We start from the raw sequence: 13571 nt of genomic DNA, 5'->3' as shown, positions 1-13571 counted from the left end.
TTTAAGGTAAATACATTGTTTGTTCTCTATCAAAATCTTTCATTTGCAAACTATGCCTATCAGAAGTTAGTGCCTTCAGTAGTGTGAATCTTTTATTTAGTTGGCAGTAGTGGCGCTCGCTGTATTGCAGTCGTTCGAGTAACGAAGATTTTTGGTGAGGTGAGTGATTTGTGAAACGTATAGGTTAATGTTAGTCAGGGCCATTCTTTTGTAGGGATTTTTGAAAGTCAGATTGCGTTGCGCTAAAAATATTGTGTGTCAGTTTAAGTACAGGCTTGCGCAATTTTTCCAAGGGGACGTTTCTATTTCTTCAATTTCTTCGCCATCTGCAGAGCTAGTTGGCATATGAACTTGTACTACTGTAGTAGGCGAGGACTTCGTATGTATCTTGGCCACAATAATGCGTTCACTATGCTGTTTGTAGAAGTTTACCCGTCCTCCTATATTTTTATTCATTATTAAACCCCCTCCTGCATTACCCATTTTTGATATTGTATTTATAACCCTGCATTCACCTGACCAAAAGTCTTGTTCCTCCTGCCACCGAACGTCACTAATTCCCACTATATCTAACTTTAACCTATCCATTTCCCTTTTTAAATTTTCTAACCTACCTGCCCGACTAAGGGATCTGACGTTCCACGCTCCGATCCGTAAAACGCTAGTTTTCATTCTCCTGATAACGACGTCCTCCTGAGTGGTCCCCGCCCAGAGATCCGAATGGGGGACTATTTCACCTCCGGAATATTTTACCCAAGAGGACGCCATCATCATTAACCATACAGTAAAGCTGCGTGCCCTTGGCAGAAGTGACGGCAGTAGTTTCCTCTTGTTTTCAGCCGTTCGCAGTACCAGAACAGCAAGGCCATTTTGGTTAGTTTCGCGAGGCGAAATCAATCTATCATCCAAACTGTTGCCCCTGCAACTACTGAAAAGGCTGCTGCCCCTGTTGAGGAACCACACGTTTGTCTGGCCTCTCAAGAGATACCCCTCTGTTGTGGTTGCACCTGCGGTGCGGTTATCTGTATCGTTGAGGCACGCAAGCCTCCCCACCAACGGCAAGGTCCATGGTCCATGGTCAATGGTTCAAATGGCTCTGACCACTATGGGACTCAACTTCTGAGGTCATCAGTACCCTAGAACTTAGAACTACTTAAACCTTACTAACCTACGGACATCACACACATCCATGTCCAAGGTAGGATTCGAACCTGCGACCGTAGCGGTCTCGCGGTTCCAGACTGTAGCGCCTATAACCGCACAGCCACTTCGGCCGGCCTATGGTCAATGGTTCATGGTTCTTAGCAACTAGTAATCATATACAAATAGCGAATATCGTGACAGTTACAGGCATTAATGACCACAATGCAGTCGCTGATAGCCTTACCGTAACACCTACAACCATAAAAAAGAAGTGCGAAGTACATCTATTTTAAAAAGTTGATAAAAATGCTCTTAACGCCTTTTTAAGAGACTGTCTTCACTCCTTCCGATCTGATGACATGAGTGTAGAAAAGATGAGGAAAGATTTCAAAGAGATAATAAAGAGGACAATTGAGTGATATTGCAAGTGTCCGGATACTTACATAAGCTTGATTCATAACGATAGGACGATACAGTATGACATCCTCAGAAAATAATAATTATATTATATCAACAAAAGGCAATTGCAATTACTCTCATGTACCAAAAACTAACAAAACTATATCTACTAATATAAGTACTGGCATGAGCAAACATGTTAAAGTGAAACGCATTTTGGAGACGAACCGAACAGGTGGTTAATGATATCGTAACACTCCCATTTGGCAACAGAACGGCAAGCTACAGCGAAGAAAGGGATAAAGCTACAGCAATACTTCATTCCTTTTAATGTAATTAAGGCCAGGGCAGAGGGTAAGTGGCAGCAAGTCATTAAGACAGTTAGGCTGCGACTCAGCAAGAAAACTAAGAATGTGTTTTCCTGAAGCCATACTTGGCTACGCAGATGCGACATGTTGGCATCCAAAAATCGTTCAAATGGCTCTGAGCACTATGGGGCTTAACGTCTGAGGTCATCAGTCCCCTAGAACTTAGAACTAATTAAACCTCACTAACCTAAGGAGATCACACACATCCTGCCCGAGGCAGGATTCGAACCTGCGAGCGTAGCGGTTTCGCGTTTCACACTATAGCGCCTAGAACCGCTCGGGACAAGCTGGGGAGCTCCCGATTATATAAAAGCAATTTGAAACCTTACGGATCTATCAGTCTCTTTCGTGTCTCGCAGTGGATCGCACAAGTGTGTGGAAATAAGTAAGGGCGTTAAACACTTTGCTTTCTGCGAAGTGAGGACGGTACGGTTCATGTGTCGTGGAGAGAGGTAGCAAACCGGTAGTTAATTATTCCTGCGGGAATTTTGCGGGCAAAGAAATTCTGACGTCACTCCAACACATAGCGAGTGTGCAATAGCCATTATTTCGACTTTAACGTTCTACCGAACGCAGTAAAGTTGCAACTGAGTAAATTCAGTCAAAGCCAGAGTAGGGAATTGGTGTTTTAGTTCCAGCACGGGGACAACACAATTGCAGATTTCGCTTGGTAAAGGACTATCACGCATTATTCCACAGGAAATAAGTCTAGTTTTGTTCTCTCCAACTTACATACACTTTGACCATTGAATATCAAAAGGTAGGATACCCTCACATTAAGTACATGAGAGTTTTTTCATTGGTTCAAAAAGTAAATTTATTCTCCACCAACTCAGTGCATTGACCGGCTACGACAACGTAGTTTTAAATGAGCTGATGAGGATTTTAATAATTATTCTTTCTGTGATACAAAATTTTAATGTGTAGAGATAACGATTTTAATAACTGTAATTTCAGTATGTCCAAGAATTAAATATATTGTTACTGATTGTCAAAAGTAATTGAACATGATTGTTGTTTATCACTTGACCCATGAAAGCAATAGTTGATAAATTATATGTAGATTAAAAAAAGGGAATAGCTGTTTTGTCTTTGTAGAACAAACCCCACACTTTCATTTTTATTAATTCATGCATTCTAGGAACGTGATAGCAGAATTTATAATGATTTCTGTTACGATCCGCATCTGATATTAGCTGCCTTACAGGGCCAGGTTCATATTGATTTAGAATGTCTGTTTGACACCCTGGACTTGAGTAGAAAGTTTTCATGTTTTGTCCATCCGTGCGCTAAGTGGTAAGCTGAGTTTGCACACATTAGTACACTCGCTGTGCAGATACAAAGGTCGGACATACGACAATATTTACCGCATAAATTAAAAAGTGATGATACTGATCCCCCATGGTACACAAAACGTGTGAGATAGCTGATGAAAAAGAAAAGTATGCCAAATTTAAAAGAATGCAAAATCCCCAAAATTGGCAAAGTTTTGCAGAGTTTGAAATATAGCGCGTACTGCAATGCGAGATTGCGAGATCATTTTAATACGCTTCCGGACATTAAAACTGCTACACCACGAAGATGACGTGCTACAGACGCGAAATTTAAACGACAGAAAGAAGATTCTGTGCTATGCGAAAGATTAGCATTTCAGAGCATTCATACAAGGAAATACCTACAACCTACAACACCTACAACGTGCTGACATGAGCAAAGTTTCCAACCGATGTCTCATACACCAACAGCAGTTGACCGGCGTTGCGTGGTGAAACGTTGTTGTGATGCCTCCCGTTAGGAGGAGAAATGCGTACCATCACGTTTCCGACTTTGATAAAGGTCGGATTGTAGCCTATCGCGATTGCGGTTTATCTTATCGCGACATTGCTGCTCGCGTTGGTCAAGATCCAATGACTGTTAGCAGAATATGGAATCGGTGGGTTCAGGAGGGTAATACGGAACGCCGTGCTGGATCCCAACGGCCTCGTATCACTAGCAGTCGAGATGACAGGCATCTTATCCGCATGGCTGTAACGGATCGTGCAGCCTCGTATCGATCCCTGACTCAACATATGGGACGTTTCCAAGACAACAACCTTCTGCACGAACAGTTTGACGACGTTTGCCGCAGCATGGGCTATCAGCTCGGAGACCACGGCTGCGGTTACCCTTGACGCTGCATCACAGACAGGAGCGCCTGCGATGGTGTAGTCAACAACGAACCTGGGTGCACGAATGGCAAAAGTCATATTTTCGGATGAATCCAGGTTGTGTTTACAGCATCATGATGGTCACATCCGTGTTTGGTGACATCGCGGTGAACGCACATTGGAAGTGTGTATTCGTCATCGCCGTACATACTGGCGTATCACCCGGCGCGATGGTATGGGGTGCCATTGGTTACACGTCTCGGTCATCTCTTTTTCGCATTGACGGCACTTTGAACATTTCAGCAGGATAATGTACGATCGCAGGTTGCAGGTCCTGTACGGGCCTTTCTGGATACAGAAAATGTTCGACTGCTCACCTCGCCAGCACATTCTCCGAATCACTCACCAATTGAAAACGTCTGGACAATATTCGCCAAGCAACTGGCTCGTCACAATAGGCCAGTCACTACTCTTGATGAACTTTGTATCGTGTTGAAGCTGCATGGGCAGCTGTACCTGTACACGCCATCCAAGCTCTGTTTGACTCAATGCCCAGGCGTATCAAGGTCGTTATTACGGCCAGAAGTGGTTGTTCTGGGTACTGATTTCTCAGGATCTATACACCGAAATTGCGTGAAAAAGTAATCTCATGTGAGTTCTAGTATAATATATTTGTCCAATGAATACCCGTTTATCATCTGCATTTCTTGTTGGTGTAGCAATTTTAATGGCCAGTAGTGTAATATTCACAATAAAACTCTGTCTCGTAATCTGAAAGAGATTCTTTTAGTCATACATTGGTCATACATAAAGCACACCAGAGGCAAGACGCAATCAATACCTTCACTGCTCGATAACAACGATGGAGTCACTGGTGACAGTGCCACTAAAGCAGAGTTATTAAACACGGTTTTCCGAATCTCCTTCACGAATGAAGTAGATATTCCTGAATTCCAATCAAGAACAACTGGCAAGACGCAAAAAATACGAGAAGATATCCTCGGTGTTACAAAGCAGCTTAAATCACTTAATAAAGGCAAGTCGTCCGGTTCAAACTGTACACTAATCAGGTACCTTTCAGAGTATGCTGATACAATAGCTCCATATTTACCGCTCTCTCTCACAGAGAGCTCCTTACCTAAAGACTGGAAAAGTCACACTCATACTGAAAAAGGGAAATAGGAGTAATCCGTTGAATTACAGGCCCATATCTCTAGCGTCGATTTCCACTAGGTTGAAATGGTTCAAATGGCTCTAAGCACTATGGAACATCTGAGGTCATTTGTCACCTAGAACGTAGAACTACTTAAACCTAACTTCCCTAAGAACATAATACACATCCATGTCAGGGAGGATTCGAACCTGCGACCGTAGCAGCAGCGCGGTTCCAGACAGAGGCGCCTAGAACTGATCGGCCACAGCGGCCGGCTTTTGCAGTTGGGTTTAGGAACATATACTGTGTTTGAACATTATGAGATACATAGGTGAAAACAACTTATTGACAAGTAGGATTCAGAAAACATCTTTCTTGTGAAACCCCACAGGCTCTTTATACTCAGGAAGTAATGAGTGCTATCGACAGGAGATATAAAATTGATTTCATCTTTTTAGACTTCCAGGAGGCTTTCGACACCGTTCCTCATGAGCGTGTAACCAAACTGCGAGCCTACGGAATATCGCCTCAGTAGTGCAACTGGATTCGTGATTTCCCGTCAGAAAGATTACAGCTCGTAGTACAGAATAATAGGCGCAAAGTCATCTAGTAAAACAGAAGTAATATCCGGTGTTGCCCAAGGAAGTGTTATAGACCCTCTATAGTTCCTGATCTATATTAATGACATAGCAGACAATCTGAGTAGCCCTCTTAGGTTATTTGCAGGTGATGCCGTCATTTACCGTCTTGTAAAGTCATCAGATGACCATGAAGGATTGCAAAATGATTTAGATAAGATATCTGTATGAGTAGAAAAGTGGCGGTTGACCGTGAATAAAGAAAAGTGTGAAATCATTCACATGAGTAGTAAAAGAAATCAGCTAAATTTCGATTACGCTGTAAGCCACACAGATCTGAAGGCTATAAATTAAACAATACTTAGGGATTAATATTACAAATACCCTAAATTGCAAAGATCACATAGATAATGTTGAGGGTGGAGTAAACCAAAGACTGCGATTCATTGGCAGAGTTCTTAGGAGATGCAGTATGTCTATTAAGACACTGCTTATACCACCCTTGTCCGCCCTATTGTGCTGAGCGGTGCGAGATCCGTATCAGTTGGGACTGACGGATGACACCGAAAAAGTACAAATAAGGACAGCTCGCTTTGTATTATCGCGGAATAGTGAAGACAGTGCCACAGACATCATACATGAATTAAAATGACAGTCATTAAAATAAAGGCACTTTTCTTTGCGACGGGATCTTCTCATGAAATTTCAATCACCAGTTTTCTCCTCCGATTGTGAAAACATTCTGTTGGCACCCACCTACGTAGGGAGAAATGATCATAAGTGCCAGTTCTTCCCGCGCGCTGTTTCGAGAGTGGAACGGTAGAGAGACAGCTTGAAGGTGGTTCACTGAACCAACTGCCAGGCACTTTATTGTGAATAACAGAGTAATCAAGCAGATGTAGACATAGAAATGCTTCGATTCTCTTGCCATACGATGCCGTGCTCCAAATCCACATTTACGGAAATTTCTTCCTCAATTTGAAGCTGGTGTTGCTTATGTTTGATACTAGTATACTTCTTTTGGCCAGGAATGCCCTTTTTCAAGCGCTAGTCTGTCTTTATGTCGTCCTTGCTCAGCCAGTGATGAGTTATTTTGATGCCTGGGTAACAGAATTCCTTAATTCCTCTACTTTGTACTCACCAAACCTGATATTAAGTTTTCACTGTTCTCATTTCTACTGCTTCCCATTACTTTCGTCTTTCTTCGATTTGCCCTTATTACGTATTATGTGCTCATTATAACATTCATTCAATTAAGCAGATCCCGTAATTATTCTTCACTGTCACTGAGGGCAGAAATGTTGTCAGCGGATCTTATTATTGATATCCTTTCACCTTCAATTTTAATCCTGTCCTCGAGCCGTTCTTTTATTTCATTGTTAATTTATTTTACACATTCACATTCTAAACTGTATGTTGAAACGCTTGGAAAGCTAAAATAAGTCTGACCTGTCTGTAACATATCGTCGTCGAAAAACATATTTCTGGTCTTATAGACCAGTCGTCGTATTACAGAAAAAATACGTTTTTTCGACGATGACATGTCACGGACAGATCAGACATACTTTAACATGTCAACATGCACTTGACATTGGCTACAAAGCCGAAATCATAAATGTGTAAGATAAATGGACAATTAACAGCCAAATGACGGAAATATCTTTAAAAAAACTATTTAATTGTGATCCCCTACGAAGGAAAGACCATTATCATTCGCGTTGCTTCTTTCAATAAAAGCAACAGTCATATTTGTTACGGCTGAGGCATACTGGAAATCGGTTGCCAGTTTCATTAGTGTTTTGCTCGTGCCGTGTCCGAAAACCAAAATTTATTTCGGGGAACAGATTTTGGTGCTCATACTACCACTCAAGTCCACGTTTCAACATCCTTGCAGTGCTTTTTATATGCAGCTTAGGAGCGTAATAAGCCTATAAGCGGATGCTTCATAAGACGTTTTGCCCTGTCTTTCAGTACTATTCGTGATGTCTGCTATTCGGGATTATCAAATCGTTTCTTCCAAATATCATTAAAAGTACTACAAAGATGGTTCCTCCGTTTCAGTGATAAGAGAACTTCTGGCACTTTGTACTGTCAGTTCTTGTGGAAACTGTTCTCCTAAATAACAAGGCACTGTTTGAGCTCCGTAGCAGCAAACTAATCATTCAGGAGACGCACTGGTGTTGTTCCAGGCTCTACAGACATGGTTCATTCGTTGCCAGGTGTTTCAGCTGCGTACGTCTCTGTTAAGTGTGTTGCACAACTCAATTCATGCAGGTTTTTCTTATTTTTAAAAACAAAATTTACCTTTACTTCGCCTGTAGCCTATTCAAGTACATGTAATTTTCTTCCTTGGCGTGCTTCTGTTTTATTTCAGTGTTTCACTTATATCCAGCAATACGTTAGTGCATTCCTCATCCCAGCACTCTGGCAATGTTTTAGTTTTCGGAACAAAGGGGTTATTTTATGGAGTAGAAAACTCTGTAGCTTGTTCAATTAAAAACAGCGAATTTCCATTAGTCTTTACCTGTTCCTCAAAATTCTGAAATCAAAAGTCTCTTGCGTGGAAGCGTGGTTGTGTAATTTTTTCAGTTTGATTTCGGGAAGCTCCACTCGTAGGCTGGCCACATGACACCACGTATGCACCCTGCCACTGGCATCTGACATTGGATGGTATGTGATCAGATCCCAGGGGGTCTGCGACTGCCAGCCAAGAGAAGCCTAATGTTAAACTTGGTGACACGAAACATTCGTACATCTATAGCACCTAGTACTTCATTCTGTGCAGCTGCCCTAATCGGTGAACCGTCTTTTAAAACGATTATCTTCGTCAACAATCTACGGTATCATTTTGCCAACGCTGTTTTCTTGCTCTGAGTCTCAATCCAGTTGTAATGAAAATCACCTAATAATATCATCAAATGCACTATCGAATGAAACAACGTAATCAGTTGAAGGCGTAGGCTTCCGTCGCCGTTGTCACTGTCAATAAAGTTTTACACATTTACAGTGCGGTCACATAGAATAGTTCTAGTTAACGTAGCTGTTTTTCCGTTATATTCTTAGCGTATTTAAACGGGCTTTACTTTTATTTTATTCCCGTTTTTATAACGTGGCTATAGCAACTTGAAGTGATATCTCGTGCCTTCAGTTTTCTTGAATTTTATGCCGGATTCCTTTTCTTTTGATAATTGCACTTCTTTCGTATCCATCCTCTCTGTCGCCTTGAATTACATTAAACCGACGAAAAAGAAATGGTTGATACAGCAGCAACCACGTTCCAGACGTCGCAAATACTTATATACCTGGTTGGCCCAACATATCTACGAGGCAGTGTTTGTTACTTTTAATGAAAAGTGGGTTCCATATCGCTACATTCGTAACCTACGTCGCCATTCTTTAGTCCCAGACTCAAGAGTTTCTTCGATGAGTTCTACTGCTGTATGGTCCTGCAGTTGTGCTACTCATTATCTGTCTTACAACGTTAATTCTTTATTTTAAATTACTTCGATTCAGCCGTTATGAATAACTAGCTCTCCTTATGTCTTTAGAAATGCTGTGGGTATGGGTTGTTTCGCACTGCAATTGTGTGACATCTGTTTGGGATCGATAAGGTTTTGCACGTATTATCTGGTACGGAATGTTCTCTTCCCTGTGCACTTCACTGTTCCACGGCTTATGCCTCCACTTAAATTCTGTTTCTCTCATTACTGCCTCCTGAAGTGTAATAATGCGACGGGTTTTATTGCCATGGCGTGGTTAATTATCTCCTGCCGGACTGGCACTATTCCTTTGGCTGACCTGATATGGAGCCGAGTGGTGGGTCATTATGATCTGGTGGCTCCTAGTTTTGTCATCCCACAGTGGCGCTGTATGCGCGGTGAAGTATTTTTAATTCGTTGCTTCGGTGCCGGGACCTTGCGATATTCATAAACACTGATCTTCCTCCTCGCTGAGAGTGTGATCATTGTGACTGGTTTGCTTCCTGCACATGTTTGTGTGCTGTTGCTTCTATGTTGGACTCTGTTCAGCTTCCTGTTGTTATTGTTCCCTATTAGTGTCTCGCCAGGCTATTTGAGGCTCTTGTTGTTCGTATCGAAACATAATGGCTTCCATTTGGTAACTGCCATAGAGTAATAATTTGATTGTGCATTGTAAATTCCTTTATGTTTAATGCCATAAATTATGACGTACAGAAACATTTCTGTTTCCTAGTACCTTCAGTACTAAATCGCCAGGTCGCTTCCGCTAGCTTCTGCGGCTCACAGGAGTAAATTTTGTTGCTTGTATTCAAATGGTTCAAATGGCTCTGCGCAGTATGGGACTTAACTTCTGAGTTCACCCGTTCCCTAGAACTTTAGAACTACTTAAACCTAACGAACCTAAGAACATCACACACACACATCCATTCCCGAGGCAGGATTAGAACTTGCGACCGTAGTGGTCGGGCAGTTACAGGCTGTTAGCGCGTAGAACCGCTCGGCCAACCCGGCCAGCGTTTCTTGTATTTTGGTGGGTTATATTTCCAAGCCAAGGTTGTGTTACGTGGGTGAGGTTCATCAGCAAAACGATCGCGTCTTTCTTCCACCTATGTTTTTTGTCCCGTACGACGGTTAAGTATTAACCGTTCCGTCTCGTCTCGTTATTTGAAGCTGAATCTCGGTTAGCGGCTAAACTTCTTTACAAACAGGTGTAAATGGATATGGTTTCCTTGACCAGTTACCTTAATATCTTTTAGCGACTTTTCATAAATGTTTTGTCTATGATGCCAGCGTGTAATCTTATGACTTAATATTTAGTCGTTTTGTTTAAAGATGACTTCTTTGTTCATCAGGTTGTCATTGTATGTTTGTGCCTTGGTGCGTGTACGCACTGGTTGCTTAGAAATGACGGAGAGTGGTGACCATCGTATCAGACCTGCCCTACGTAATTTCAAGACCGTTCGCCCGGACCACATTGACCGACGTGTGGTGGTTTCATATAAAGCAGCTTTAACTGTTCGGGTTTCCTTTTAATGAACTACCTTTTAGGTACTTTAGTCAAACACATTCTAAAGGACTGTTTTCTTAGAATCTTTGAAGAGATGGTATGTATCTTCAATAGATTAAATATTATCTTACTTCTCTTATTAAAATTTGCTGTAAATGCTTCAATAACAGTAACCAGTGACATACAACATTTGTATATTTTTGGAAAGAGAGTAACATTAGTTATAAATCTAAGTATTCATGCTTCAAGACCCATGAATGATTTTTGGAGAGTCGAGAATTAAAACTATGGCCTTTTCTTAGTTGATCTCACTGAAAGATTTAATAACGTTGTTGGGGAATTATCAGTAATTGTTTTCAAATATTTGTATAAAATTCATCATTTTTTTCTTAGTATGTCAAGGTCCTGTTGGCCTAATTGATAAAATCATTTTGTGGAAAAGTTTTAATAAAAGTCTTCATATGAACAATGTTCAACCCTTATTTGGCCCAGTCCTCTCCCGGACAACTTTACACCAGTGGCGGTCATCACACACAACACATTGGATTCCATTGGAACAGTTGCACATGGCGGTTGTGTTGGAGTTTAAACACGAACGACGTCAGAGATGAGTTGCGATCCAATCTGTAATTCAGTTGCATGATAGCTATTATAAGAAAATCTACCTCCCCAATAAAGTGCAGTCAGAATCGCAACTCATTTAGAGCCTTTGAAGTTTGCAAGACACGTTGACCACGGCCAAGTAGTCGAAAGGTTTAGGAGGAAAACGTATTCATATTGTTTACTCTAAATCTGCGGTCACTCGGTTTAAATATTTTCGTCGTTAGCTGAAACCAACCCAATTGCCTGCGAGCTAATATAAAAGGTAAAACACATGGATAAAAATGTCCCTAGCTGTTTTGTTTTTTTAATTTACCCGTGTTCTGATTGGTTTTATGAGTCGTAGAGTAGCGTTTGTGTGATACATCCTAAGTTATTTGCTCAATATATTCCAGTCTCTGTTCTCCCCTACAGTTTAGAGCTTCCTGCAGTACTATGGAAGTTAATATCAGGTGAAGTGTCACAATACATATCATATAATCTTGTCCATTCTTCTTGTGAGTGTTTACCATATATCTCTTCCTTTATCTACTCTGTGGAGAGCTAAGTCGTGATTTTCCAGTGCTAATTTTCAACCCCCTTCCTGTTCATCTCAGATGCTTCGAATGGCTTCTTTTCTGGTCGTCTCACAGTCCTGAATTACAGCCATACAACGCTGTGCTTTAAACTTGCACTGTTATAAAGTTCTTCCTCAAATTAATGCGAATCTTTGACTCCAATAGACTTCTTTTTTCCAGTAATGCTCTCTTTTCCTGAGCTAGCCTGCTTTTTATGTCCTCCTTTATTCATCCGTCTTGTGCTAGTTTGCATCCAAAGAAGCAGAATTCTTTATCTGCTTCGCAGTCAGCGATTTTTAGGTGGAGTTTCTTACGAATCTGATTTCTTCCCAATTACTTTCGTTTTTTTCCGTTTTACACTCAGTCAACACTGTATGTCCGTTAGACCATTCCACTCAACAGGTCCTGAAACTCTTCCTCACTTTCACTGAGGAAAACGAGGTCATCAGTGAATCTTGTTATTAAGAGGATTTCACCCCGAATTACAATCCCACTCTTGAACCTTTATTTATCATCGTCGTTGTTTCTGCGATGTACAGATTGAACAGTAGATGTAAAGGATTGCATCCCATTACTTACACCCACTTCAATCAGGGCACTTACTTTTTCCAGAGTGTTCAAAAGTGAATTTGTTGCATAGGGAGAGGGACAACTACGAAAAAACCCACAGGTCGTATGCATTCTTCTCCAACATCAGGGAGCGATTGACGATAAGAGAGGATGTGTAGCTCGGCTCAGAGAAGCCGGTTGCAGTAATAGACGAATCGTTCGACATTTGAATAGGAGTGATGCTACTATGCCACGATGTGGGCAGGAATGGATGAACCATGGTTAAACATAGCATCAAGTAGGAAGCAATCGCCGCAGAGAGACGACAGAACGTGAGGACTGTAGAGTGCCAGAAATGCACTCAGAACCACGTATTAATCATTATCGTCCATCCCACGTGCAACTGCTGCTTGAGTGACTATAAGGACCATTACATGGAGGCTCACAGAAAGGGTGATGAGCTCTTGGCGGCCCTTGCGCCAACTGCCATTTACCTCTGTACACTAATTAGCACGTTTGCAGATGACTCGTGTACATGTAGCCCGAAATCTCATGTTCTGGAATAGAGTTGTCTTTATGATGAGTTCCGCTTGAACTGAGCGGTGATGACCAGCGAAGACGTGTCTGGAGACGCCCCGGACCTCGGTGGGATACCAGCCTGACTTTCTCTTCCCATGCCACGCGACAGCCATGAGTGATGGTCTGGGGCGCCATTTCATTTAATAGTAGGATACCTCTGACTGTCATCCGCCGCACCTTTGCAGCACAGCGGTACGGCCAAAATATTCTACGCTTCTTTTGTCGCTCTTCTTGGCAAGACATACTGGTCTCTCACTTGAGTAAGCTAATGCTCTCCTACATACAGTGAGAGTTTCGCACTGCTTATCTTCATGCATACCAAACCCTACCTCGGCCAGCAAAATACCTGGACCTGTCCCTAATACATAACATTTGGAGCGTTATGGGCAGAGACTGCCAACCATCTCAGACTCTTACGATCCAACACGCCAAGTGGACCAAATATGGCACAATTTCCACGATATCTCTCAGGAGGATATCCAAAAGCTCTAACAGTGAATGCCTATCCGAAT

Source organism: Schistocerca gregaria, chromosome 2, assembly GCF_023897955.1.
Source record: "Schistocerca gregaria isolate iqSchGreg1 chromosome 2, iqSchGreg1.2, whole genome shotgun sequence".
Lineage (NCBI taxonomy): Eukaryota > Metazoa > Arthropoda > Insecta > Orthoptera > Acrididae > Schistocerca > Schistocerca gregaria.
This window is presented reverse-complemented; position numbering follows the sequence as displayed.